Source organism: Papio anubis, chromosome 14 (genome assembly GCF_008728515.1).
Source record: "Papio anubis isolate 15944 chromosome 14, Panubis1.0, whole genome shotgun sequence".
NCBI lineage: Eukaryota > Metazoa > Chordata > Mammalia > Primates > Cercopithecidae > Papio > Papio anubis.
The window spans coordinates 65335097-65359775 of NC_044989.1; the positions used below are offsets into that span (position 1 = coordinate 65335097).

General features: G+C 45.8%; 1 long non-coding RNA gene across 7 annotated transcripts in view; it reads right to left on the reverse strand.

Annotated features, from left to right (window-relative positions):
- LOC116270288 overlaps positions 1-17956 on the reverse strand; it is a 42302-nt gene extending 24346 nt beyond the window's left edge. For 3 of the 7 annotated variants that reach the window (XR_004178287.1, XR_004178285.1, XR_004178288.1), the window contains exons 1-5: positions 13325-14551; positions 11375-11498; positions 7417-7583; positions 5987-6054; positions 5484-5584 (exon numbers count right to left, since the gene is read on the reverse strand). This is a non-coding gene — a long non-coding RNA (uncharacterized LOC116270288). Of the gene's footprint in view, positions 1-5303; positions 5585-5986; positions 6055-7416; positions 7584-11374; positions 11499-12224; positions 14552-17227 lie in introns of those variants that run through there. The other 4 variants (XR_004178290.1, XR_004178289.1, XR_004178284.1 and 1 more) reach the window with 4 other exon arrangements.
- Between the last annotated feature and the right edge of the window lie 6723 nt (positions 17957-24679).

Here is a 24679-nt window from a genome sequence, read left to right on the forward strand (position 1 = left end):
TTGTATGTTGATCTGATGAAGAAATTGTTTTTAAAAAGCTGAAAAGCACAGATGGATACAATAATTGGCAGGTCTTATTTTAGTCAGTATCTGTCTCAATTCAGCCTCTACTTTGCTGCCCAGGGCTGTGTGTATGCCACTAACCTTTCCCAGGGAGTGCTGGTCAATCAGGAGAGCAGGCTGGATATTGTAGGGGAGCCCTGCCTCTCCAGGCAGCAGCAGGTAGGTCAAGACTCAGGCAGCCTCTCTTCCAAGCCTGGCTTTCTGGATCTTTGTCCAGCCCTAACGTGTGATGGGAGGTACACAATGCAAATATAACCAAAGAGACCTAACTGGGTTGCTGCTGAAAACAAGGGCTTTTTCATATGAAAATATCACATTAAGGAAAGAATACCACGCAAGCTGATAGAATACCACGCCACCTGTTCCCACAGGAAGGTGGAACCAAGGTGGTCCCTGCTTGTCCACGCATGGGGCACCATCTCTTGGTGTTGCTAGAGTAATGAATAAATGTTCTTGTATTCCAGTGAGTTTCCTAGTGGATGGTTCACTGACCTGTTTATTTGCAGGCCTAGATTCTTCTGTGTAAAAATGGAGACTTCATTTTGCCCTTAGCTTGAACCAGTGCTCAGTACCCACAAGTCCTATGTGATTCTGTCTACAAAGTCGGTGGCAGTTGTTGGTGTAGTCCACCAAGTGTTTTTAGTACTTCACCTGGAACATGGAAGGATTATACTTCCTCCCCCTTGAAGTTGGGTGTGGCCACATCATTTGCATTGGTGAGTGAAGGTGAATGGAACTGAGGTGTGTCACTGCCAGGCAGGAACTGCAAGATTCATTCATCTTTCTCATTCTGGCAAAGCAACCAGCAACACCCGAGGCAGGGAAGCTCCATCAGCTTGTGTCTCTGAGTGAGTGGGATAAGCACAGCCCCCGTGTTGGCCCCCAATGGACGTGTAGCATGAGAAATAAATATTTGTTCCTTTAAGCCACTAAAATATTGGGATTATTTGTTACTGATACACAATCTAGTCAATGCTAACTGATAGAAACTCCAGCTCCCTCCAAGAATGCTACCACCCCATACCTCAGTAATTAATAATCCACTGTTTTCCTCTAATTCATCAATATTTCATGCATTTTAGGTTTGTGCCTACAACTGAACTGTCTAAAACCAAGCCTCACATGTTATGCTTCCATATCCTTCACAATGGTAGAGTGTAGTGGCTAAGTGCACTGGCTTTAGAGTCTAGCAGAACTGGGTCCAAATCCCAGACCTATTCAGTGTGACCTTGGCCAAGTGATTTAACCTGGATGAGCCTCAGTTTCCCTATTCCTAAAATGGGGATAACAAGGCAGGCATCCTGGATTGCTGTGAGCTTGGGATTTATTAAATCCCGGGGACTTAGCAAGAAGCCTGGCACACAGTACGAGCCTAATGGTTTAACTTCAACAGTGCTGAACACACAGGAGGTGCTGACTTGCTGTGTGACTGGTGCCTCCTTTTGATGAGCAGGGTCTTCCAACTTTGGGCTCACAACCATAGCAACTTATAAGTCCCCCCTAAGAACTAATAAGCTATCAAATATTTGGAGACAGCTTTCGTGAGTACCATTCAGATGTATTCTTTTAAAATAACGTCATCAATCAAAACTGCAATGAGATACCACTTCATATCTACCAGGACGGCCACAATGAAAAAGACAGACAATAACAATAACAGGTGTTGGCAAGGATATGGAGAAAGCTGAACCGTCATACACTGCTGGCAGAATGTAAAATCATGCAGAAGTTTTGACAAACGTCTGGCAGTTCCTTCAGCAGTTAAGCTTAGAGTTATGATATGATATCGTTTGGATGTTTGTTCCTTGCAAATCTCATGTTGAAATTTGATCCCAGTGTTGGAGGTGGGGCCTGGTGGGAGTCATTTAGGTCATGGGGGCGGATCCCTCATGAATTGCTTGGTACCCTCCCCATGGTAATGGGCAAGTTCTCGCTCTATTAGTTAAGGCAAGATCTGATTGCTAAAAAACAGCCCAGCACCTCCTCATCTCTCCTGCTCACTCTCTCGCCATGTGACATACCTGCTCCCCCTCCACCTTCTGCCATGAGTAAAAGCTTCCTGAGGCCTCACCAGAAGCTGAGCAGATGCCAGCGCCATGCTTGTACAGACTGCAGAACTGTGGGCCAAATAAACCTCTTTTCTTTATAAATTACCCAGCCTCTGGTATTTCTTTATAGCAATGCAAAACAGATTAACATCCCATATAACCCAGCACTTCCACTCCTAAGTATATACCCAAGAGAAATGAAAACATGTTTCCACACAAAAACTCACATATGAAAGTTCATGGAAGAATTATCCATAATAGCCAAACAGCAAAAACAACTCAAATGTCCATCAACTGATGAATGGTTAAACAAAATGTGATATATCCATGCAATGGAATATTATTTGGTCATAAAAAGAATAATACATGCTAGAATATAGGCAAACCTTGAAAACATTATGCTAAGTGAAAGAAGCCAGAAACAAATATTCCCATGTTGCATGACTCCATTTATATGAAACGTCCAGAATAGGCAGGTCCACAGAGACAGAAGGTTGTTTGCTGGGGGCTAGTGCTGTGGGATCAGGAATTAGGGAGTAATGGCCAAAGGGTGTGGGGTTTCTTTATGGGGTAATGAAAATGTTCTGGAATTCATGGTGATAGTTATAGAACTCCATGGATATACTTTTAAAAACCCCTCTGAAATTCGTACATTTTTAAAAGGTGGTTTTACGGTATGTGAATTATATCTCAATTTAAAAATGTATCCTCTTCAACAAAAGCACAGGTGGGTACCTGTCCACATGGAAAGCTTTGCTTGGGGCAGGACAGGAAGACATTCATGCAGCATATATCTTTAGAAACTTACAACAAAAGGTGGCAATGAGTTCTGCCCTCACCCGTGACAGATAAACATCCCTTCTCCAGAAGAGCCTGCCAGCAGGAAGGGCAGCTCGGAGCCTCTCACAAAAAGTCTGCAAGGAGCAGCCCAGTCCTGACTTCTCTGGACACCTGGGAGTTGGATTCAGTGGTCTCTGCAAACACACACTTGGCCAGAAAGTCCTGAAGCCAGTTTCTTGTATGGGCAACAGAGGAAGGTGGGAGGACTGCTGGAAGTGAGAGGGCTGAGGGGCGACAGAGCCAAATAAGATGAGGCTTAGCCACACTGAGATTGCCCCTGTAAGTCAGTGGTGACCACTCTAAGGATAAGCCGGTAAGTCAGTGGCCAGCTTACCCACTCTGCGTATTTCTCTTATGTTCCAGGTGATGTCACCTGGGGTAGCAGACAACGCCAGTTGCCGGTAGTTCTCAGAGAATGGTGCCTGGTCACTGGGAAACTGGTGAGGGAGGAAACTGAGAGGAGGAGCAAAATCTCATTTTGAACAAGCCCTCCAGGTGACTCCAGTGCACGCAAAGTTTGAAAACCACTGGCCTGAGGTGGGCAGATCATTTGAGGTCAGGAGTTAGAGACTAGCCTGGCCAATATGGTGAAACCCCATCTCTACTAAAAATATAAAATAGCTGAGCGTGATGGCTGTAATCCCAGCTACTTGGGGGCTGAGGCAGGAGAATCGCTTGAACCCAGGAGGCAGAGGTTGCAGTGAGCTGAGATAGTGCCACTACACCCCAGCCAGGGTGACAGAGCTAGGCTCCATCGCAAATAAAGAAAAAAAGAAAAACCACTGGCCTACATTCTGGCCATGGTCACCTCTCTTCCTCAGTATCAGAACCCTGGCTTTGCTTGGGAAAAAGGGGATCAGGGCCACACGCTCAGGACAGAGGAGAGGCCGACAGAAGGACTCAGGGCCACTGAGATCACAGAGCTGCTGCACCTGCCCTGACCTGCAAACCTCTAGTCTAGGCTTGCGCGGTTGGGAAAGTTAAACCCCTAATTTGCTGAAGCTGCTGCTTTCAGGTTCCTGCTATTTACAACTGAATCCATTCTCTACCGGTGAACCTGGGGACAGGGAGTTCTGAAAACACCAGGTTTGTCCTGGTTGGAGAAGTGTGAAATTTGTCTCTTGCAGGAACCAAGCACATGGGCTGTCATACAGGCAAGGGGCCAGGGTTCAGAGCTAGATTTCTGGTTTCAGTTTCTCTGCAGGGCTGGGACAGGCCAGCTGGGCCAGGCCATGGGTGAAGTGGGCGGGCTCTGACCAGAGTGCCAGGGGTGCCATCCCGGGTGTCCATGCCTTGCCCCCTGCTTCGGTCTTGGCTGCTTTCTCCCAGGACCTGGCAGTTGACAACTCTCTCCCATGACAAAAAGTTTGGGCCTGGGTGGCTCCAGTGTCAGTTCAGTGACTCAATAACATCACCAAGGACCCTGGCTTTTTATTTTTATTTTTGTATTTTTTTGAGACGGAGTTTCACTCTTGTTGCCCAGGTTGTGGTGCAGTGGCGCAATCTCGGTTCACTGCAAACTCCGCGTCCTGGGTTCAAGCAATTCTCCTGCCTCAGTCTCTCTAGTAGCTGGGATTACAGGCATGCACCACCACGCCCAGCTAATTTTGTATTTTTAGTAGAGATGGGGTTTCACCATGTTGGTGACTCCTGACCTCAGGTGATGTGCTTGCCTTGGCCTCCCAAAGTGCTGGGATTCAAGGCCTGAGCCACCACACCTTGAATGGCTTTTTAATTCATTAATTAATTCAGTAAAGATTTGTTGAATACCTATTAGATGCCAGGTGCTGCTCTAGGTGTTGGGGAAGTGGACCAGGGTGTTGCTCTCTGGAAGTTCATGTTTGTGCGTGTGTGAGTGTGGGTGAGCATGTGAGTGAGACAGTGTGAGTGTGTGCATGTATCAGGGAGCGTGAGTGAGTGCATATGAGTGCGACTGTGTGTGTGTGAGAGTGCATGTGAGCATGAGGAAGTGTAAGAGTGTGTGTGTGAGAATAAACAAGTCCTTAAAGTGTGAAGGGCTAATATGTACTCGGAAAAACAATAAGGCAGGAAAAGGGAATAGAATGGTTAAGAAGGGGGTGCATTAGAAAGAGGGTGGTCAGAGAATGCCTCTCCAAGGTGGTGACATTTACACAGGGAGCTGAAGCAAGTGGGTGAACAGGCCAGGTGTCTGGGCTGAGATCACTCCGGGCTGAGAGCAGCCCAGGTGAAGCAGAACAGCCAGGGCAGAGGCCATGAGGCTGGAGTGTGCTGGAACATTCAAGGATCAGCAAGGAAGCCAGAGGTTGGCTTGGAGGGAGGGAGGGGGAGAGTAAAAGGATGAGATCAAAGAGGCAGTGGGGAGTCAGATCACATGGGGCTTTACGGATTTGGAATTTTATTCGTGGAGAGGGAGGGAGCCACTAGTGGGTTTTGAGGAGAGGAGCAATGAGTTCTGACTTCCGAACAGAGTCATCCTCACTACTGTGCACAGAACATTCTGAGGGACCCTCACCATCCTCTGCTCCGCCATCCTCAGTGTTTTGGCTTTACCTTTAGACTTCTGTCCTCCAGGTCACAGGATGGTTGCCATGGCTCCAAATGTGACATGTACACCTCACTCACGTCCAGGCCGCTGATATCTGCAGATAAAACTAGATCACACCACAGATTTACGTTACTGTGAATTCACTGACCCCAGCCTCACTCGGCTCTCAATATTGCCTGGAAAACCTCCTCTATCTCCCCAGCAAGATTTAGCCCGTTCTCCCCAGCAGCTATTTCCAATTATCATCATTTTCTTCAAACCTGCAATACCACTACTGTCCTCTCAGCAGATGGTCAACCTCTTATTTCACAGAAAAAAACCCAGAAATCATTAGGTGGAAATCCCCTCAGCTGCCACCAAACCTATCATGAGGCTCTTGTCAGCATCTGCGTCATCGCCCTGCTTCCTCCGTGTGAGGCGGCCCTCACAGGTGTAAAGGCAGTCCATCCTGGGCTTCTCCCATGCCACCCCCTCCAGCACATTCTCAGGGATGCATCCTATTGCTCACCTCCTCTTTCCCTCCTGTGTTTTCAACATCTTCCTTCTCTACTGGCTTCTTCCCATCTTTTCCCCAGTCTTAAAAAGAAATAAACAAACAAATGCTAAGTTAGAGACACCAAGCACAAAAGGTCACACACTGTAGGATTCCATTTATTTTCTATTTTCTCTCTCTCTCTCTCTCTATATATATATATATACACATATATATATATATGTAATTTTAGTAGAGACAAGGGCTTGCTTGAACTCCTAAGGTTAAGTCATCCTCCCGCTTCAACCTCCCTAAGTGCTGGGATTACAGGTGTGACCCACCATGCCCAGCCAGGATTCCATTTATATGAAATATTCATTACAGGTAAATTCATAAAGACAGCAGATTAGTGGTTGCCTGGGGCTGAGGGGAGGGGGAATGGGAAGTGACTGCTTATTGTATATGGAATCTTTTTAGCAGATGATGAAACGTTTTGGAACCAGAGAGAAGTGATGGCTGCACAACACTGTGAATGTACTGAATGCCACTGCATGCTTTAAAATGGCTAATTTTGACCGGGCACGGTGGCTCACATCCATAGTCCCAGCACTTTGGGAGGCTGAGGCAGGCTGATCACTTGAGGTCAGGAGTTTGAGACCAGCTTGGCCAACATGGCAAAACCCCATCTCTACTAAACATACAAAAATTACCCAAGTGTGGTGGCGGGCGCCTGTAATCCCAGCTACTCAGGAGGCTGAGGCAGGAGAATCGCTTAAACCTGGGAGGCAGAGGTTGCAGTGAGCAGAGATCAAGCAGTGGCTGTACTCCAGTCTAGGTGACAGAGTAAGACTCTGTCTATAAAATAAAATAAAATAAAATAAAATGGTTAATTTTATGTTATGTGAATATCACCTCAATAGTAATAAGAAACAGACTCAATTTCATATTGTCTTCAGACACCTCAAACCTAATATGGTTAAAATTCAGCTCACCAATTGGCCCCTCGCTCCCTATTTCAGTCAGTGGTGTCTGGTCCACAATGTGTGGCCATACAGGTTGTAGCCGGCACAGAGGCCTCTAGCCAGGAGGAGTGTGGGAGACAGAATCCAGCCCATGTCACTCATAGGCTGTCACCTTGGCAATAGCTACCCCTGCTCAGCGGGCCCTGTTTCTAACTCTCACAAAGGTACCTTATGGACTGGAGGTAGACTAGAAATAGAATTGCATGGCCCACCATTGTCGTGCGAGGCAGACACCTGAGCCTCACTCTTGACCTTTCTTTGAACACACAGAACCATCACCCACACCATCCAGTCAATTACTAAGTCTTGTCAATTCTTCTTTCTGTCCTCCTCCCTCCAATGCCACCAACCTGACCGGGCCACCATTATCTCTCACCTACAAATGTGGAGAACATAGATCTCCCATCCTTGTGCTTCTAGGATTAACGTTTATGGCCAACTCACCTGGGGTGACAGGTGTCCTTGTTTCTCCATTAGATGGAGCTCAGCAATGGAAAGACCATGGTAAGTGCCGGGGCCTCAGCCTCTTCTTCCCCTCCTCATCCTGGCCACAGGAAGGCAGTGATTCTCCAGAGAAGACCCAGATGGATGCCTGCGTGGCTGACCCAGGCCTAGATAGGAGGGAACCATTGGGCAAGGAGTGCTTGGAAACCCATTTGGCACTCACGACAAAGGCATATTTGCCAACTGTTTATACAGGAATAAAGGTGAGGTTTGGCTTCCACAAGGAGGCCACCTTTGTCTATTTCTCAAACTGCTTTCACAGTGAGAATGAAAACCAAAAAAAAAAAGAGCCTGGATTACTAATCTAGAATTTTTATAAGGTTTCGGTTTCCATTTTCTTGCCAAAGTGATCCTTCTGACATGCAAATCCAATCAAATCATTCTGTTTCCCCTGAACAAAACCACACCCTGACATCTCATTGCCCTCATGATAAAATCCAAATCTTTAACAGGGCCTGAAGTACCCTGGGTGATCTGGTCCATGTTTAGCTCTCCAGACGTAACTCTCACCACTTCCTTCCTTGCCCTCTCTGCTTGTTGGGCAGCCATGGAATTGCACCATCGAGGTCCCCTGCTGCAGGGAGCAGTCAAGTGACAGCCACAGCTCCTGCCCTTTGGGATCCCTCACTGCATCCCTCCAAAGCCACATGTCCTCTGAGCTAATTCCAGCCAAAGGCTGAGCATAGCATGGCACTAGCTTCTGCCTGATGGGGAATTCCTCTGAGGGCCAGCTTTGGCTCAGGGACTCCCCATCTGCCTGGCCAAAACCTTCTTAGAACCACGCGCAGTCTGAGACTTTCGTCTCCAATCATCCTTCCTGCCCTGGCTCCTTCCACCGGGTCAGACCCACATCATGATTCAGCAGAAAACTCCTCCTCTCGCCGCCTGCTCCTCCTGCTCTGTTAATGAACATGCCTGTCATACAGAACTACCTCCCATCACGTTCTGCTCTCTTCCCCTGGCTTTGTATGTGCTGCTCCCTCTGCCTGAAAGATTCTTTTCCTGACCCTTTCCCTGGCCAGCCTCTATGCACCCTACAGGATCCAGCTTAGTGGTCACTTCATTCACCAGAGACAGGCATTGATGGCTCACTGAGGCCCAGGCATTGTTCTGGGGGGCACTGGGGATGCAATAAGGAATACAAAATAGGTAAAGCCCCTGCTTTCACCAAGCTTATTTTGTGGTGAGTAAATGGTCAATAAACATATTTTTCAAAACAGATCCACAATCCGCTGGTAGAAAAGATCAGTACTATCAAGAGAATAAAGCAGCATGAGGGCATGGAATGGAATGATAAAGGCGGTGGGGTGGGGGGAGATTGTTTTAGACAGAAAGATTGGAGAAGGCTCCTTGTGGAGGTGACGACTGAGCAGAGTCCTAAATAACATGAATGAGCAAGTCATGGAGTCATCCGGGCAAAGCTCTTTCCAGGCCAGGGGAAGGCATCCAGACAGCAGAGGGCAGCTGCAGGGGCCTGCCGCTCATGGCTCTGGGGTGAGTGCCCTTCCTGTGGGCTCCTGCAGCCCCTCTTGCTTCCCTAGCAGAGGGCACGTGCACTAGTTAAGGGAAACTGTTTGACTGGTCTGCCTCCCCTTCGGACAGCAACTTGGTGAGGACAGGACACTTGCTCGTCAGCCTAACTTGTTAGTACCCTATTCCCTGAGCCTTGCACAGCTCTCGATGTGCAGTAAGTTCTGATGGCTGAATGCATAATTACAATAATAGCTGTCCATTCATACAGTGTGCCTGGTTCTGTGCTAAAGGTTTCACTCATATTTTCTCACTTAGAATTCCTAATAGCAAAGTAGGTAGCATTATCATCCCCAGGTGTACAGCCACAGTAGGCTAGTCACACTTTCTCTGCCAGGCCCAAGGAAACAGGCACAGAGAATTTAAATCACATATCATGGCTCTACAGCTGAAAAGTGTATTTCAAAATGTATAAAGGCTGGGTGTGGTGGCTCACACCTGTAATCCCAGCACTTTGGGAGTCTGAGGTGGAAGGCTTGCTTGAGGCCAGGAATTCAAGACCATCCTGGGCAAGATAGTGGGACTGTCTTTACAAAAAAAAAAAAAAAAAATTTAATTAGCTGGGTGTGGGGGTACACGCCTGTGGTCCCAGCTACTCAGGAGGCTAAGAGAGGAGGTTCAATTGGGCCCAGGAGTTTGAGGCTGCAGTGAGCTTTGATCACAATCAGAGGCAGGGGGTGCCCCCAGCAGGGTGTGATTTCGAAGGTGGAATTCTAACAGAAGGCTCCTAGCATGTTAGGGTCAGAAGGGACGTTTAGAAGATCCTACCCCATCTGTTGCACACAGGGACACTGAGTCAGAAGGCTGAAGTGACTCTGAGGCTGCCTTACTATTTGCTCAAGCTTAAACTTGACAACAAGGATTACAAAAGCCATTTGATAAGAGGCCTGGCACTGCTTAACTGAAATGAGAAAACATGTTGCTGTAAGGATGATTATGTAAAGAAGGGATGCGGTTCACAGACTGGCCTTGCCCGTGTCTGCTGGAGCCCTGCCACAGTGACTCCAACATCCTGCCCACGCTGGCAAGCCCCGGCAGCCTTGGCCTGCTCTTTGCCTTGGCGTTGCCATGCTGCTTGCTGCACTGCCAACTGAACCCATGTGCCGGCCACTCCCTGCCACTTTGGCAGTTCCTCTGGTGCTCCTGGCAGTGCCAGACACTATGCCATGGTTCAGGCTTTCCCCACCCCTGGAGCAAAAGAAACGTGCAAAAGGCCCATCGTTCTTACCACGGGAGAGGATGTATTCAGCCCCATCATTTTACAGCAGTGAAAACTGAGTCCATGAGGGGTGACGTGACTTGCCCAAGGTTCCAAAGCTGGTTGGGGGCAGAGCCTAAGCAAGACTCCTGTTCATGGTTTCTTCCTCCTTTGGGGCTTCTGCCTCCTCTCTGGCTCTCTTCTCTAGTGATCCCCATGCTGCTTCCGTCTCCCTGTCCTCGCCCAAGGCCCCAGCATTAGTCCCGGCCACCATCCCTCATGCCCCATCATCTCCTCTCTCAGCCTCTGCTCTCCTCTTGCCCCTCCAATCTATTCTCAAAAAAATAAGTCAGGTCACATTACTTCCCTACCAAAAGCCCCTGATCACTCTGCCTCACCCAGAGGAGGGATCCTTGGCATGGCATTCTGGTCCTCCCCAGCCCAGTCCCAACTGACCTCTTCAGGTTCATTCCTAAGGCATCCCTACACACCCCTGATATTCCAGCCACACTACTCAACTACCCCATAGACTGCTGCGAGGATTAAATAACGTCTGATAAGCGGACAGCACCTGGAGTGTAGTAAGAGCTGTCACCTGTGTGGGCTGGGCACTTTTCCACCAGACTGACTTCTAGAGCCCACCTGAGCTGGCTAGTGGGCGAGCACTGCTCTGCTGTCTGAGCCCAGACACATGTCCTTAGCTGTGACCCTGGCCAGACCCTCACCTCCCCAGGTCCAGGTTACATGCCCCAAGAAAAAAGGTACAATGAAGAACCCCTCTGCTGTCCACCATTTCTCAGAAACTTTTTCATTTTTTGAGAAAAAAATTGATGTGGTTCCTATGAAATGGCTGCATGGTTTATTATTAGTTCCTGGCCCTCAAGAGCAGCGGGGAGCCACTGTCCCTCTTGGGTCCCCACCGTCATAGCTGCAGGTCTCAACCTGGGGCTGGGGAAAGACCCCTGAATATTCCCCACAGGGGCACAGGGGCGGAATGGGCCGTAGGTGCTCTTTGTGTTCTAGCTACTCATTCGCACAGGAGGCACTTGCAGCCTTACAGGCTAAGGCATAAGAGCCCAGTTTCATGAATGCATCATATCACACCCAGAGGTGAGCTGTGGGCAGTGAGCAGTCCCAGTCGCAGCCTCCATGATGAAGGCAGATTCCTACCTGCTCTGAAAACCTGGCAGCTGTTGGCTCATGAGGTTATCCACCTGTCTGTCTGTCCATCCATCCAATCATCCGTCCATTTCTCCAGGGGACATTAACTTTGCCTCTTTTCCATGTTTATTTGCTGAAAAAAACCCAGTGGAAGAATAAAGAAGATCAGAAAAGCAAACCAGCTCTCCAAAACTCACTTTGATTTTTCCTTTCTCCTCCCTCTTTCTTTTTTTCCTGTCTTATACCTGGGGCACATATGGGGTGTCATGCAAGATAAATTACAAATAAGGATGAATTCAATTATCTCCCCTTTGTTATAGTTCATTCAGTTTCTGAAATATTTCAAACAAATGGACAAGTATGGAGAATAACGTAACAGTCATGAAAGACCCATCGTCCGCTCCAGTGAACATTAGCTTTTCACCATATTTGCTTCGAGGTTTTTGTTTTCTTAGGAAACAAAACGCCATGGGTCCAGTTGAAGTTGCCTTCCTCAACATCACTCTGCCTCCTTTCTCTACAAGCTCTTCCCATCCAGTGTGGTGTCTTCCAGCAGGATTTAGGCTTTTACTAGGCCCCTAGGTTTAGACCCCATAAACAATACATAGGATACCCTATAACAATACGACATATTGTTTATGGCAGTTTTGGATTTTGGATTTTATGGGCATGATATCATACTGTGTCTCCTTTTGCGACTTGCTTTTTAATTTTATTGGATTTTTAAAAGTTGCATGTGTAATACATGCTGGTTATAACAAGTTCAAGCAACACAGAGATAAAGTAAGGAAAAGTTAATCATCTCCACCTGCCTAACTCGAACCCCACTGCTAACAGTTTAACAAACATCTTTCTGCACCTTTTCTGCTGCTCACACAAACATACGCAGAGGCTTCATCATAAAAGCTCATGAAATGCTGAAGAAAGAGCCGGAGAAAGTTCAGGACAGGCCAGAGAGCATCTAGACCGGCAACATGAACAGACATGGCTCTCCTGTGCTACAGTAGTGAGAGGCAGCAGAGGAAGACATGAAACTTCCGCTGCCGTTAGCCCACATCCTGCTGGGTTTCCCCACTCACACCCCCCACGTGACAGGCCCAGTGGTCTGAGAGGTGTCCAGGGTCAGCGGTGAGCAGTGTCCTTTCTATTAAATGTCCTTGGACCTGGCAAATAGGGAGGGTCCAGGCCGTCACTCGCCAGCTGGGTGACCATGGCAAGCCTCTGTAGTAAAGGGGCAACAAGACCCCTGAAGTCCTTCCTGATTGATGATTGTCAATCAGATTGCTCTGACAGAGAGAGGAGCTGCTGGTGGGTCTGAGACGTGGAAGAGCCTTTGGGAAGCTAGACTGTCGAAGCTTACACTCTGGCTTTAGTTGTGCCTGAGAAGGGATTCAAGGATGATATGTGTTTTCTGACTGCTCCATGAACCAGGAATGAGTACACTGGATGCCAAGCAAGTTTCCAAGTGTTGGATTTTGTTTGCTTGTTTGTTTTCTTCTCTTTTTACTTTTTAAAAGTGTAATAGGACCAGGCATGTTATGCCCAGAGCTGGAATGGAATTTTTTTTTTTTTTCGCCCTTGCCAAAAGAAAAAACAGAATCAATCATTAGAGCTTACGTTTTTGTTTTTTTTCTTTTCAAAATTAGTTTCATGTCACTGCAAAGCAGTAAGAGAAACTGAATGCAAGAAGGCTTTGGTCAGCTCCATCTGGGAGGTCTGTTCACTTGTTGACCCTTGAGGCTGTAATGGCTTGGAGAGGAGCATAAACCTTGCTGGGACTTATAAATTGAGATTTGACATGATTTCTAAAGATCTCTCCAGTTGTTACATTCTATAATTCTTCGTTTCTTTTCTTTTTCCACATGTATTCATTCAACAAACTTTTTTTGAGTGCCTAGTATATGTCAATCATTGTTCTAATAGCTGGGGATATCAGTGAAAAATCAGACAAACTCCCACCTCATGGAACGAAGAACTCCTTACACACCATCTCGACACACAAGGACTTCCAGCTTCATCAATATTCCAATAATTCAGCCACGCACCTTTCAGAGTGTATGGATCCCCATAACACCCTCATGACGTGGGTAGGACAGGTATTCCTAGTCCCCTTTTCCAAATGGGCAGACCAGGAACCACTACATGTAAGAATGGAACCTCAGAATGAACGATATTGTAGTCTCCAAGGAGACACAGCAGAGGTGGAATGCCCCAGCTCTCACTTCCTGGAGCCTCTGTCCAGCTCATCTCACAGAACGGGAAAATCCGCTGTGCATGTCTTCCGATTTCATGCCAAGGAGAAGCTTAAGTTTCCAGACCTGACTCAAAAAGCCAGTGGTGAATTCTGAAAAATGATACTGGGTAAGAGAGGCTAGGATTCCTGACTCCTTGAGCAAATAAAGCTCCCTACCCTGCCTCATTTGTCCATAATGTTTAAAACCCCATTTGGTATCCTTAAAGTTGAAAATAGCTCTCTCATTCTTCATTTTTCTCTTTCTTTCCTTTTCCCTGGCCTGGTATTGGCCCCAACAGCAGCAGTCTACAGCCCCTGTGCAGGCCAGGGCACTGACCCCTCCTCAGGCCCCAGTAGAGGGGCAGGTGGCCATTCAATCTCTTCCATCAATGCCTTCCAATACCAGCCCAGGGATTCCCTAAATTGCCCAATGGGGCCTTTCCAGGGCACTTAATAACTTGCCCATAGCCCTGGATCCCCTAGCTCTGGGATCCTGGCCAATATTCTCCAAACTCTTTTCATGAGCAATGAAAGGGCTCTTTAGTGTTGCAGTCAAATGCAGCATCTTTTCTGCCTTTTTCTTGGAGGGCTGTGAACCCCTTTTAGGCTGCTGCTGTCTCTCCAGCATGGCCCATCTATCAGAGAGTTCAGATCCCGAGTGTGGGCCTGCTGGGTAAGAAGGGGGCTTCTGTGGTGACTGGGGAGTTTGGAGCTCCCAACAAACTCTCAGGCAGCCTCAAGTTGGCAGCACAGACATAAGAGATTATCTGAACCGAATCTGCTCCTAAAAATATGCTGCATAGAACACTTTAGTGTGTTCATGAAGATCATGGCAAAAAAAAAAAAAAGGAAAATTTTAGGATAACAAGTGTCTATATTTCATTAAAATAGAGAAACAGGGCGGGGTGTGGTGGCTCACACCTAGCCCATAAAACCCAGCACTTTGGGAGGCCAAGGTGGAAGAACTGCTTTGAGGACAGGAGTTTGAGACCAGCCTGGACAACATATATCTGTATAAATTAAAATTTTAAAAAATGAAAAATAAATAAAATGGAGAAAATGATAATGCATTGCCAACCTATCCCAAAACCTCAATCAATATCCTCTTAATCACTAAGACATTCAAACATTTATGTAAACATCCACCAAGGAGCTCTGAACAATAGAAATCAGTGTTTCCCAGAGTATGAACCTGGACCAGCAGCATTAGTATCACTTGGGAACTTGTAAAAAATGCAAATTATCAAGGGAGGGTATGGTGGCTCACACTTGTAATCCCAGCACTTTGGGAGGCCAAGGTGGGGGGGATCATTTGAGCTCAGGAGTTCGAGATCAGCTTGGGCAACATGGTGAAACTTCATCTTTACAAAAAGTACCAAAAAGTTAGCCAGGCATGGTGGCACATGCCTGTGGTCCCAGCTACTCGGGAGGCTTAGGTGGGAGGATGGCTGGAGCTGGAACCTGGGAGGCAGAGGTTGCAGTGAACCAAGATCTCACCACTGCACTCTAGCATGGGCAACGGAGCCAGACCTTTTCTCAAAAAAAAAAAAAAAAAAAAGCAAATTCTCAGACCCCACTCTAAACCTACTAAAGCAGACTCTGAGATGGGGTTCAGCAATCTGAGTTTTGGCAAAACCTCCAAGAGATTCTGATGCTTGCTGAGGTCTAAGAATCACTGATATAAAGCATTGAACAATTATCTAATTATTTAACATTGGGTTAAATCATCAGTGGGTACCTTTGTGTTCAAGATACTATCATATTGGATTGAGTTATTAGATATGAACTACATTTTACTTCTCCATCACAAAAAAATAAAAATAGTGACATCACTTATTAAGAATCCACAGTTAATGCATAGAGTGCCCAGAAAGAATTGGACATGCACGTGCACGGGACATGTGCATGCCTATGTTCATATCACATATGATTTTGCCTCTCACAATACACTTGATTACTTTTCCCTTCTTTCTTTCCTTCCTTCCTTCCTTCCTTTCGTGTGTGTGTGTGTGTGTGTGTGTGTGTGTGAGATGGAGTGTCACTCTTGTTGCCCAGGCTGGAGTGCAATGGCGCAATCTCTGCTAACTGCAAACTCTGCCTCCCGGGTTCAAGCGATTCTCCTGCCTCAGCCTCCTGAGCAGCTGGGATTATAGGCGCCTGCCACCATGCTCAGCTTATTTTTGTATTTTTAGTAGAGACGGGGTTTCACCATGTTGGTTGGGCTGGTCTCGAACTCCTGACCTCAGGTGATCCACCCACCTTGGCTTCCCAAAGTGCTGGGATTACAGGCATGAGCCACCACACCTGGCCTCAACTTTTCTTCGTCTAATGTGTGGGGGTTGTTGAGGCCTCTTAGGCTCAACAGCTTTATTCATAGGCTTTTCAACTTTCTTACAAGACATCTTCCCAATATGGCAGAACAACATAGACATGAGAGGCACTTCTACCAGGGGGAGAGCTGAAATGTGCCTGTCACACATCCTCTACCCTTCCACTAGGACCTGGAAGGTTGCTGGACAGCAGATTGTAATAGAGTGTTTTGATTTACATAGCACATTTTTTTCTTCTCTTTTTTAAGCTACCAATTCTTGAACCTGCATCACATAGCAAAGTTTAAGTAAAAATGTTGCTAGGTCTCTATAATAAATGTTTGGAGAGTGAAAGTTCAAATGGTGGGTCTCATTCTTGGAGGAAGTGCTGATGAATCAATGGATGCTGGCCTCAGTTCCCAACCTGTCCAGGCACAGCAGGGTGATTCAGGACTGAATTCCCAGTCCCTGCGGGCTAATAGACGGTCCTAGCCTATTTGTTTACACAACCATCCTGGCAGTTGTTTAACTTCAGCCTCATTTCAGATGCAAAATATTACAAGTGCTTTCTCTTTGCAGGTCCAGAAGGAAATGTCAGGCGAAGATTTTATCTGTTATCTTCATGTGAGGGCTTAAATGAACCAGGAATTGAAAGAGATTAATTCGTCAAATTATTATGGAGGCCTGTCATGCCTGGGTGTGAGGAGGACAAGAATGATTAAGACAGGGGATGCCGACCTCTATGGGCTTACAATGTAGAGGAGTTAGAACTTGAGGTTGCAATGGAAACTGAAAATTCAAGTCTTTTATCTCCTGGGGAAGGCTGTACCGAGGGTAATGCTTCTCATTTATTTATGTGTTAAATAATGTATTTTATAAATTGGCCGGCCAGGTGCGGTGGCTCACACCTGTAATCCTAACACTTTGAGAGGCCGAGGCAGGTGGATCATATGAGGTCAGGAGTTTGAAACCAGCCTGGCCAACATGGTGAAACCCCGTCTCTACTAAAAATATAAAAAAAGTTAGCTGGGCGTGGTGGTGTGTGCCTATAATCATAGCTACTTGGCAGGCTGAGGCAGGAGAATTGCCTGAACCTGGGAGGCACAGTTTGCAGTGAGCGGAGGTCGCACCACTGTGCTCCAGCCTGGGTGACAGCAAGATTCTGTCTCAAAAAAAAAAGCGTTTAACAATAATGTATTGTACACTTAAAAATTTTGGGGGGTAGATCTTATGTTAAGTCTTCTTACCACAATAAATTTTTAAAAATAAAATGACTTAGTTAACATTGCATTCTGTTTGTTTAAAAATTCCTGTGCTCACCATTTCCCATAGGAAGCTGCATAGCAAGGGGGTCTTACCCCTGATACTGCTACTGTCAGCACGACTTCTGGGGATGAGGCACTGTGGTGGGGTCTTCCTCTTCTAAGACCATGATGGGGTCTGGGTGGATGCCTTCCTCTCCTTGCTGGGGTGGGAAATTGGGAGGTGTTGCAAATCAGTGGTTGTGGCAGCTGCTGATGAAGAAGTCAGTGGTGTCTGGTTTTCAAGGTCAACGAGGGGAATAAATAGTACCTACCTCTCCTCCCTCATCCACTGTGCTATGTCGTGTTATTAGGAGCTTCACTTGCCTCATGGGAAAATTAATAAATGTTTTTTAAAGCCCAGTCTCAAACGTTGCAGAGGCATGAGGTGAGGCTAAAGATTAAGGGTGGGTATGACCTGTCCAAAGGGGAGACAGGGACTCTAGAGACAGGGGACCTAGGGGAGGAAGAGTGCCACAGAGGCAGAGACCTGCATATACCCTCTGCAGTGCCCCAGGGACTTTGAGGCCCTTGGGGAGGTTCCTTGTGAGCCACGGCAGCAGGGGCTGAGGAGCCACTGCACGGCTGGCAGTTTGCCTGGGCCTAGGATCAGGTTCCTCACAGACTTGTCCCACGGAGATGGAGGCCTGCTCCAGGGATAGGGCTACACTGGGCTTCCCATCAGTTGGCAGGCAGGTGCTCACAGTCGGATGGATTAAATTTTTTTAAAAAGGAGAAATACGACATTTCTCATACCTGAATGTTGTGAAGCAAATTTATACCCGTTAGACTTGACTCTGGATAAACGCATCCCTGCAATCTTCTGGCAAGTGAGAGGCATTGAAGGATGCACCAGAGAGCAGGGACCTGTGGAGGGTTAGAAAACAAAGCCCTTTGAGGGAGCTGAAGAGATTATCTCATTGGCCAAAAACTGACAAACAGGGAGTCGCATATGACAAAGGCAAAACGGAAGGGGCTCCCTTTACCACAAGAAAGTCTTCCAGTACCTTGTGGGTCTGTGGGACCCAGAGAAAGTGGGGCAAGCAGTTGGGCTGTGGGCCAGGGTCTTATCGAGCACTTGTGGTCAAACACAGAGCATGTATTGTGCTCCCTTCAGAGCTGGAGCCTGATGGAGGACTGGGCTGGAGACACAACACTACAGAAAGGCCACCCACATCTCCTGTCACATGAAAATGGAGAATTTGGCCATAGAGGAGGAGAGGAAGGGATCCTGACTTGTCTACCAACCATGCAATTCATTATCACTGTGTATTTCTTATGCTTGTGAAACCGAATGGAACTCTGTGCCAAGAGCTTCAGAGAAGAACATGATCTGGTCGAGTGTGAAAAATATTCTCAAATATTAAGGCACTGTTTGATGTTCATGCCCAGCCACTCCTCTCTCAGAATCCACCATGTTTGTACCCCCAGGGAGGCCAGCTGACCCAGGACATGCCAATCAGCCTCACTTTCCTGGGAATATGCGGTTGGGAGTAAGAGAGCGTGAGTTCTTCTCAACATGGGAGTGTAACATGTTGAGTAAACTTAGAGTTATGGAGAGGAGAAGGCAGAAAGCATTTTCCACCCGGGGGCCAGGAAGAGAGAAACCAGGCTGCAGAGACAATGAAGACGAAGTCAAATCACAGAAAAAACCAAGACACGGAAGAGTCCAAGTGGCCTTCCAGTTCCTAATTCTAGTCCTTCCAGAAACCTCTTAGCCTTCCTGCCCTGGGGTTCTGAGATATAACCCAGGATCCTTACAATTTACCTTTTCTTGTTCAAACTAGTTCTCATTGGTTCTGTAACTTGCAACCAATGAGTCTTAAGTATTAAGTAGCCCATCAGGAATGACACATCAGACAAACAGAGCAAGTGACTCACCATTTTGTGTTTATGTAGTAAAACACACAGAACAGTAACCATTTTTAAGTGTATGCTTCTGTGGCATTAAGTACATTGACATTAGTATGAATCATCACTACCACGCATCTCCAGAACCTTCTTTCTTTCTTTTTTTTTTTTTTTCAGAAACAAGGTCTCACTCTATTGCCCAGGCTGGAGTGCAGTGGTACAATCATGGCTGATTACAATTTTGACTTCCTGGGCTCAAGTAATCCTCCTGCCTCAGTCTCCCAAGTAGCTGGAACTACAGGTGCATGACCAACCATGCCTGGCTAGTATATTTTTTTAAATAAAATGTCTCACTATGTTGCCCAGGCTTTCAGAACTTCTTTACCCATTTTTAAAATCGGGGTCCTTCATGATGCCAGGGTTGGCTCATTGCAGTTTATGAGCATGAGCTATGGCGGAGATATATGCCCGCACTGTGAGATGCTTTCGGAGTTTGTTGGTTTTAGCTGCTGATCTCATTGTTGGGTGATTTGCTTTTTCTCATGGTATTAGGGTTTAGGAAAAATTCATGGTTACTTCAAGGTTCCAGGCAAACCAGTGTTCATTATAAAAAATTTGGCTGCTGTTTGATAAACTTTGTTGACAACCACTTTGACTTAACATTCTGTTGCTATACACCACAAAGAGCTTTACACCTGGATCCACACACGTAAGGTTTCCATTATTACATTTGAGAAGACGAGGAGCTACTTTTCCAAGGCAAGTAGGAGCCTCCCCAAGGGTCTCATGACCTCTGCATGCTAGGCAGCATGTCAGAGAATAATATAGTCAGTCAAGGGCATGCCACAGTCATAAATGCGCCCTCCGCCAGCCTCGCTGACTTACAATAAAGAATCACTTTACACTCATGCTGTCTGTTCATCAAAAGTCAGCTTAGCCCTTTCCCACGTCGTCTTCACTCCAGGATTCAAGATGATGGAGTAACTTTCAATTCAACATTGCCAACCAGATGACAGGAGAAGTGCATCATGTATCATACACCAGCTTTTAAAGACACAAATCACTTCCATTCACAGTTCATTGACCAAAGCAAGTACATGGCCACTCTTGACCACAAAAAAATGTTTTGCAGGGGAGGTGCCATAAGGAGATATGTGCAGATTACTATCTGCAGTATGTGGCAGATAGTAATAAAACCTTTCCATAGCCAGCCTTCCACATTCAAATCAGATCATGCTACCAAAAAGACATCATCTTCATTTCTTTAACAAGAAGTTATTGGGCATCTACTCTGTACCAGGCACTGTTCCAGCCACAGAAGATTCAGCAATGAACTAGACAAATAGCTCCCTTCCCACATGGAGCTTATATTGTAGGGAGGGACATGGGTACTAAATAAGTAAACAAGTAAATACAAAGGATAATTATAGGTTGTAATAGATAAAGATTAAACTTATACCTCAGGAAAGGGAGTATGAAGTTGTGACTAAGAGTACAGGCTCTGAAGTCACACTGCCTGGGTTCTTAACTAGGGTTATCAGATGAAATACAAGACATCCAGTTAAATGCAAAGTTCAGATAAACAATGAATAATGTTTTTGCATAAGTAGCTTCCAAATATTGCATGGGACATATTTATACTAAAAAACTGTTTATCGGGCCAGGTGTGGTGGCTCATGCCTGTAATCCTAGCACTCTGGCAGGCCCAGGCAGGCGGATCATGAAGTCAAGAGATCAAAACCATCCTGGCCAATATGGTGAAACCCCGTCTCAACTAAAAAAAAATACAAAAATTAGCTGGGCGTGATGGCGCACTCCTGTAGTCCCAGCTACTCGGGAGACTGAGGCAGGAGAATTGCTTGAACCTGGGAGGCAGAGGTTGCAGGGAGCCGAGATCGCCCCAGTGCACTCCAGCCTGGTGACAGAGCAAGACTCTGTCTCAAAAAAAACAAAAAAACAACAACAAAAAAAACAAAACTGTTTATTGAAAATGTAAACTTAACTGGACATCTTGTAATTTTTATTTGCTAAGTCTGCCAACTCTATTCCTAACCCAGTTATGCCACTTTCCAGCTGTGTGATCTGGAACAAGTTATAGTTACTTAATCTCTCTGTGCCTCAGTTTCCTTATCTATGATATAGGACAGTAATACTACTTACCTGCCAGGGTTATATTAAAGATTAAAGTTAGCATACATAAAGTACTTAGATTAGTGCCTGGCACGTAGTAAACATGCAATAAATGACAGTTGGTGTTTATTAGGTTGGTACAAAAGTAATTGCAGTGTTTGCTATTCTAATGGCAAAAACTGCAATTACTTTTGCTCCAACCTAATATTATCCAATAGAAAGGTGAGCAATTATATGGAAATTAGAAAAAAATTCAATATTGCCATCTGATGAAAGAATCTCACAGAGAATGAGAGAAAAAAAATCAAATTTTGCTTCTTTTTCTACCTTTTTAATTAATAAATATTTAGTGAGTACCTTCTATTGATAGAAGTTGTATCCTAAGTCCTGAGCAGGCATCAAGGATAAAAGATACATAGGACTATAGCAGACATGATTTGCCATCTATAAAATCTATCTCACTTGTCTCTTCCTTAATAGAATCTTGAGTTTGTTCAAAGCAGTAATGTAGCCAAATAAATACTTGCTTACCCAGCCTCCCTTGCAGCTAGGGTGGCCATGTGACATGGTTCTAGCCCGTGAGATATAAGCATAATCTAGTGAGGTTTTCCCAATAAAATGGAACTGCAGCACTTTCTTCTTCTTTCCTTGAATGTGGATGCAGCCATTATCTTAAAACCTTGGGGGAAAGGCAAAGAGAATCACAGTGGTGTCAGTCCCAACACCACTGAGCTTCTGAACCAATACAAGCAGCCACTTACCTCCAGGCTTCTTATAAAGTGAGAAAATTATGCCTTATTTGTTCAGGTAACTGTTAGTCAGGTATACAGTTGTTTGCTGCCAATCTCATTCCTGTTTTAAAGACGTAACACCTTTCCTCAAGGAGTTTTATAGGCAGTCCCTTAATTTTCTGCTCCTTAAAACTACACTGAAGTATAAAAAAATTGTATATTTCCAAAATAATATCCAAAAGGGGTATATTCCCAGAGATTTTAAAAGTATAATATTGCTTGCCTTTGGAACATCATCTTGAAGCTCTATTTCCACCATGTGTGATGGTTAATTTGTGTGTCAACTTGGCTGGGCCATAGTGCCCAGATATGTATGTGATGGAACATTTTCTACATATTTCTGTGAGGGTGTTTTGGATGAGATTAACATTTAAGTAGTTGGACATTTTTTTTTTTAATGAAATCTCACTCTGTTACTCAGGCTGGAGTGCAGTGGTGCGATCTCAGCTCACTGCAACCTCCACCTCCTGGGTTCAAGTGATTCTCATGCCCCAGCCTCCTGGGTAGCTGGGATTACAGGCATGCACCACCACACCTGGCTAATTTTTGTATTTTCACTAGAAACAGGGTTTCACCATGTTGGCCAGGCTGCTCTCAAACTCCTGACCTCAAATGATCCACCTGCCTTACAGGCTTGAGCCACTATGCCCGGCCAAATCGGTGGACTTTGAGGAAAACAGATTGTCCTGCATGATGTGGGTGAGCCTCATCCAGTCAGCTGAGGCCTGAGTAGAACAAAGCACTGCCCTCCTCTGAATTAGAAGGAATTCTGTCAATAGGCGGCGTTTAGATTTGAACTGTGACACTGGTTCTTTCCTGAGTCTCCAACCTGGTGGCCTTCAGACTGGACTGCAGATTTTGGACTTGCTGGCTCTCACAATCACATGAGCTAATTCCTTAAAATAAGTCTCTGCTACTCTCTCAGGATATACATCTTGTTGGCTCTGATTCTCTGGATAACCCTGACTATACATTATGTTCTATATAATTTGTTCACTTTATTCTTTCTTGTCACAGTTAAACACAAAAGTCACCCCTTATAAATAAAACAAACACCCAAATCGAGGTTCCATCCCTAGCATTCAGCATGCCAAATGATCTCCATCTTTGCCTCAACTGCATCAAGTTTTATGAGGTCTTCATTTTTTTTGTCACGAGCATGAATATTTTCATTTTTCCACTTTACTTCTTTAATAAAACAATCACTGCAAATATAATAAAGTATTTAAATAATTGTCCCCAAACTGCCATACCAACGAAAGTGATGAAACCATAGAACAGAGCAGCTGGCTGGCCAGCAACTCTGTTGTGGGATAGCTGGGAATGTTCGTTTTTGCCAGCTGATGCATGAGAGCCTGAGTTTGACATGTAACACTCAGTTTAGAAGTGTCAGTGTAGAGTGTGAAAAGGGTGCTTAGGTCGTTTTAAAGCACAATCATTAAAGTTGAGGACTACCTATGCGATGCAGTAGTGACCTATGAGAAGTCTACAAATAACTTTAAAGCCAGATTTGACAAGTGACTGAAAAGGAGATAATGAAAGGCAGAGAGAGGCTGGAGCAAAGACAAAGAATTTACATCCTTTTTTCCACCCTCCTGAGTTTTCAGCTATTCTGAGATAGACATAGGAGCTTGGCAGATGGAAATTACAATATCACTTTTATTATCTCTGGAGTTGTTAAAATAACTACAGCCAACTTGGCTTATACAGGCTTAACTTATGAATTAGGCAGTCCCCAGCCCCAGGCCCAGCTGGGCGAATGCTTTATACTGCACAGCAGAGATGTCAACCAGAGCAAAAGAAGGGAGAAAGGGGCTGGGTCGGCATGCCCAGATTGTTCTCTCAGACTCACCTACCAGATGTCACTTCTGAGAAGAAGATTGAGGGAGGCTGGGAGAAAGGCCAGTAGTGGGGTGTCTAGATAAAAGTTTCCACAGGAAACTAAGAAGTGGGGAACTAGCGTCCCCATAACAGCCTCCAGCTGTTTGTTCTCCCAATGCATTGGAGTCCTCTATCAAGTGTGCCACCAGACAAGGATGTGGCAGCCCCCTTCAGGAAAGAAGAAATGGCAAACGACTTAGGAGTTTTTGCTCCCACCTTCTGACACTGAATGGCTTCAGAGTATCCTCCTGGGACTGCTGGCAGGCAGCGTCCACTTTACCTCAAGAAGGCTCTTGAGGTCAGGTGACCATAAAAATGAATGGGTTAGATGAAAACATTAGTTAAATGGGGCTGGGCCTGGTGGCTCATGCCTGTCATTCCAGCACTTTGGGAAGCTGAGGCAGGTGGATCTCTTGATCCCAGGAGTTTGAGACTAGCTTGGGTAACATAGCAAGACCTCATCTCTACAAAAGAAGTTTTAAAAATTAGCCAGGCATGGTGGCACGTGCCTGTAGTTCCAGCTCCTCAGGAGGCTGAAGTGGGAGAGTTGCTTGAGCCCAAGGGATCAAAGCTGCAGTGAAATGTGATTGCACCACTGCACTCTGGGTGATAGAATGGGACCCTGTCTTAAAACAGAAATTAAATGGGCTGTGTTCCAGTTGTCTATTGCTGTATAATAAACTACACCAAATTTAGTGTCAGAAAAAAAAAATCTATGATTATTGTCTCTCACAACTGTGGGGTTGACTGGGCTCGGCAGGCAGTTCTCACTCGGGGTCTCTCTGTCAGCGGCCAGGGCTGTAGTCAGTGTGATGTCT